Source organism: Saccostrea cucullata, unplaced genomic scaffold (assembly GCF_032062105.1).
Source record: "Saccostrea cucullata isolate Sc308-1 unplaced genomic scaffold, CSIRO_AGI_Scuc_v1 ctg2603, whole genome shotgun sequence".
Lineage (NCBI taxonomy): Eukaryota > Metazoa > Mollusca > Bivalvia > Ostreida > Ostreidae > Saccostrea > Saccostrea cuccullata.
This window is the reverse complement of record NW_026921927.1, coordinates 28,903-34,645: the sequence shown is the minus strand read 5'-3', so window position 1 is coordinate 34,645 and position 5,743 is coordinate 28,903.

The window sequence follows — 5,743 nt, the reverse complement described above, 5'->3', positions numbered from 1 at the left end:
GAACCTTCAAGAGCGGATCAAAAGATTTTTGAATGAATAAAAACTATGAAAATGACGTACCAATTTTTTAATTTATACTTGCACTATCTAATGAAATGAATAATATACAAGTGATAGATATACAAGAAAACGCGAAATGATAATAAATGCAGCTGACAATCGTTATTTTTTTTTATATAGATAAAATAAAATATTTATAAATTCAAGAGACAAAACAGGAGGAGAATGAATGATGGCAAAATATCACATGACGGGAACTGAATTTTATGAATGAAGATTTTAAAAAGTTACTTGTAAGTTGTATATGTTATATCTGTGTATTCTACCTGGCTGTGTGCTTCAAAAGGGGGGGGGGTCGTCTTGAACATAGTAAATAGCCATAACGTTTGAACGGTAAGTACAAGGGCTTTCGTATTTCAAATATGTAATCCTTGTGAAAAGAACTTTTATTGGATACGACGAACTTTGACCCTTTGACCTGGACCTTGGAGAACACATGTGTACATCTGAATCTTTTTTTCTGTTTCGTTTCTATGGCAACTGTGAGCGACTCATTACAATTATTTTGAAAGTAGAAATCACTTTGACACATTGCAAGGAATAAACATTGAAAGTTTCAAAACGATTGCCTGAGTAGTTATTGAGAAAATCGAAATTAAAGAATTTTAACTCTCACCTGGTTTCCATGGTAATAATCAATTATTTGAAAATTTTAAATGCGTAGTACACAACTACAGATACTAATCCTTAAAATAAGAAAAGTTTCATGACGAGCGTTTAAGGGACCAGAGAGAACACTCTCGGACAAAATTTGTCGCTTTTTACAGGTTTCCATGGCAACGGTAGACATATTGGAACTGAATGACCTCACTGCACAACTACAACCAGTGATCGTCCTTTGAGGAAAGTTTCAGGAAGATTGTCCCAGCCATCTCCGAGAAACAGCCTGGATAAAAAAAACATGCGTACAATATCAATATGTCGTCCCCGACTTCGTTCGGGGCGACATAATAATAGGTAAAAAGAAACAGAAGAAGAATAAGAAGGTCTTCCGTTGGAGACGGAAGACCTTAATAATAATAATAAGAAACAGAGTAAAAACAATATGTTCCCCAACTTCGTTTGGGGAACATAATTAATGAGTTCATTGTCGGGAGTTAACTGGCAAGAGCATCTCTAGATCTAATCTTAATTTATCTCTTGGGAGTTGGGCAAAAAGAAATGGCCTTATAGTTGCTTGTGTTATAATTAAGAGTTCTTGATGGCTGTAGTTCAGATAAAGATCTTTCAAATCGGTATAATGTAATTAAAACAAATTGATGTTTTAGTGTATGATTAAAACTGAATTAGTATTGTATAATTTAATTAAAATTAATTATACATGTGTTCATTGAAAAAAATTACACTTCAATTTTTATATATTTGCAACAAATTGCAGTCATGTCTCACTTAGAATTTCCATTATTTCATAAAATATGCAATAAACAATTTAAAGCTGCAGATGGATATTTGTTAAGCTCTAACACAGACAGTTTAGAATTATATTATGTATTATTTGTTTTAATCAATCCCTACACTGTAAGTCTTTTAGAGATGTATGTACAATATTTTAAACATGATAAGAAATGGAAATTAGATCATTGAAATCTGTGTCAATCTGTTAATCAAGGTTACTTAATTTTCTTGCACCCTAACCAATTTATAATTATCGAACAGTATTTGATGGGCGTATCATGCTCTGGCAAGGCACTTTATTAGACAATAGTGAATACCTCTTACTAGATCCATAAAATATTTCTGAATTGGCACCTACTCTGAAAAACCCAGCGGGGGTATTTGTCCCTATTGGACAGTTCTAGTTTGTCAATAATTTACCCCTTATTAGAACTTGTTCGAATCAACTGGAAATATAAACGCCATATGCAGGTGATTAAGGTTTATAGCTGCACAAGTTAGGGAAGCTGTCGATAGAAAAGTTAAAGTTATCACGTTTATATAGACCTTAGTTGTTATTTTATCGATAACTTCTTGTTCAAGTAATATATCCAAGTATGTATCAGATGTGTCAGACTGTTATATATAGAAAGTTGTTAGATTTTCTCTTGATTTCATCATTCTAACATGAAATAATTATATAATCTTTACATTTTATTGGCAATTGAACGCTTTTACCTGCTACATCAGATGTTCAAATTTTCTGTCAGAAATGCCTTCATCAACCACAAATGCTACTGTATTGACCACTGCATTTACTGCTGGTTTCATTTTGTCAATTTTTTTGTTGACCGTATTGTTAAACAACTCAGATTGTTTTTGTTACTAGTGGCAAGTCTGTGATCACCTTCATCGCTAGATTGATGTTTTATGATTGTATATTGTTTTAACGTCCCTCTCGAGAATTTTTCACTCATATGGAGACGCCACCACTTGCCGGTGGAGGGCTACAAATTTTGTCCTATGCTCGGCACTCGGGGCCTTTGAACAGTGAAGGATCTTTTTCGTGCCAGCACCTACTGCGACACGCGACTTCGGTTTATACGGTCTCATCCGAAGGACCGGTCTCCACGTCCCGCAGTGGGATTCGAACCCGCGACGTAAGGATTGACTCCTTACTTCGCAACTCTAGAGCAGACGCTCTAACCACTGCGCCACGCGGGCGACGATTGATGTTTTAACGCTGACCTCCGAAAATTCTGGGAAAAATTTAGTGCAAAAGGATGACATCTTTTAATGGAAACGCATTATTTACGTCATATTTCTTGCCAACTCGTCACGTAAATTACGCATGTATATCCCACACTTACGCAGTTTTGACATCAAAATGTTTTTTTACGTAAGCGTGATGATTTAAAAAAGTAAATCTGATTTGTTTCCAATGAGTTATGTATTTAATATATCTGAGTCTTATATTTATTTCATTTTTAATATTTATTTAAATAACTTCAGTTGAAATTACGAGGCACGACTTGTGTAAGGAACGCTTGCTATTTTACTGTTCTTCCAGATTTTATCCTGAATTTTTAGACAACAGTTAGAACAACACGTTATGTTATATTTGCTATTTAATTTATTCAGAAAAATTTAAGTTACAACAACAAACACACTGAGCAAGCAAAATCATTTTAATTGAATGTCAACATCTGAAAATGTGTATGTTTTCTGTAGTAAAGGGGGAAAGGCTCGAAAAGGTTTTTACAAACATTTGTTCTTAAAGCGTTTTTGTTTGAATATTAGGACTTCTGAGAAAGGAAGTAATAAAGCAGGCCTAGAGTAATAGCGATCAGACTGTGTTTCTTCTCACAGGCACCTGGAAAACAAAAATTAATGAAATTATCTATAAATCAGCACCCTTATAAAAATATATACACTATCAAAAACAGCCACCAGTTCTTTAAAATCTAAATACCATAAATTAACTTCAGTGAAATGTTCAAACAAGTAGAATTTAAAAAAGATTTTTGCAAATAAAACAAGGGCACCGCTAAGCGGAGCATCCCCTCGCGTCAGGAACTTCACTGGTAATGGCAATACACCATAACAGATAAATTCTCTCGCAATATCTCATAAGAGATAAATTCTCTAGAGGGACATTCAACATGTTAAAGATTAATAGTACAATGTACCGGGTATTTTGTTTAATGTCCCTCTCAGGAATTTTTGCTCATATGTAGGCTCGCCGGTGGAGAGCGGCACATTCTTTCCTATAATAGGAACTAACAAGTAACCACCATTTAAAAGTGAGGGATCTTTTTGTGCCAGCATCTATTGGACATGAGCCCTTGGTTTACATTTTCTCATTCTAAGGACCAATCTCCACGTCCCACAAAGGGAATCAAACCTGTAACACATTAGGATCTACTCCCTTACTTTTGACAAAATTATTAATGAGGTGTTGTTGATCATTTTTTTTTTTTTTTACAAAATACAAAGAGCATAGCGTCTTGGTAAAGGGAGGGGGGGCATAATATAAATACCTAGCTTGGGATTGTAAAGTTTAATATGTAACAGGGGGGTAGTGATGAAGAAAACAAACACGCCTCTGTCAGGGTTCAGGTCATATATTTATTCGACACAGTGAGCTTATGATTGACAAATGTTTACATAGCCCTGAAATATAATAAAACAACAATATAATAGCACATCAATTCAATCCTATTAATCATCTACACATGAAGCTCTCATAGTAACATATTCATAATGATATATTATAGATGATATACATATCAATTAAGGGAGATAACTCTTATAGTCAATATATGAACATTACATATTTTCTCCCATATAAAGGTATAAAAAATAGGACTAATTAAAACAAATAATTCCTCACCATTCTGTGGGAAAAGGCTTCCACAATGATATGGTGGTTATAGTTGAAATGACATGTATATGGACTCTGTAATTTAATACAGTATACATTAAAATATATATTCCTTTAAAATAAAATCATCTGTTCACTTTGAACAAAGTAACCAAATATCTGGATCTTAAAAATATAAGGTGTAACTTGAATATAACAATTTACACTTATAATATAATACATTACTGATCTTTACAATCAATAATTCCAATCATAAAAATAACATCTTTCTCTCATGGTCATACATTCAATTAATATGAAGTGAAACTGGGATCTTTAATAAATGCAAATCTATGGAATAGACATATTACTTGACAATTAGTAATAAGGAAAGTTAGTACTTACCAGAAAATGGAATTTGTCAGTCTCCAAAAGTCAGTCATGGAGTCCATAAAAACTCAGTCTTGGTCATTAACTCAACAAGACAAAGAATGAATATTTTGGCGGTAAAACCAATGACCATAAGAATAAAACCAATGAAAATCAACTTGACAACCAAACTACCAATAAGAACCAATAACACTCCAAAACCTTTGAACTGCCCTAAGGTAACTAATTATCTATATACAGGTGTACAGGTAAAGGGCTAAGGATATAAAGGAGTGGATCAAGCTTTTTATACTTTAGTATATTATGGTAGTTTAATTTATTTACATTTAATTTAAAACACTTATTTATTATATACGCATATTATACACACTACTACAACCTCCCCCTGGTTGCAGAATGACGTCCGCGTCATTCAACGGTGAGGTTTACGGCATAAAAAGTACGGATATCTACAATGATACTAAAATACATACCTGGGTATTACTGAGATGATGACACAATATTTAAAAGAGTTGCCTGGCACAAGTTCGAGTCTAAACTCTGTAAAAGTCCATCTCTCATCATCTCTTTCACAAAGTTGGCTCTACGTAACCAATCTGGTTCTGCTTTACCTTGCGTCATCATCACGTAATCTTTCGTCCAATCTGGGACCTTTCTTTGTCTTGTCGACTTCCGTGGAGCAGGAACTGGGGTGTCTTGCAAAGGTTCATCTTCATCTATGGAAGGCTCATCGTCTTGCTCAACAACTTCGTCTTCTTCTACAATCTGAACTTCTTCAACTTCGTCATTATCTTCAGGCTGATTGGCAGGCTCCTGCTGCTGAAGAGCGTCCTCTTCTGAATCAGGTGCTGAAGCTTCTCCGGCCGAAGACAGGTCGTCACCCTCTTGACTGGAGGTCTCTGGTGGTGAATTCTTGGACACTATAGGGTTACCTATAAATGAAAATTCACTCTCAGAATCTGAAATACAAAAAGAATCTTTTGTATTAGTATCTTCAGGTTCATCTCTTTTCTCTGCCTTCCTTCTTTGTCTAGGTTTGGGTACTGGTGGTGAGGA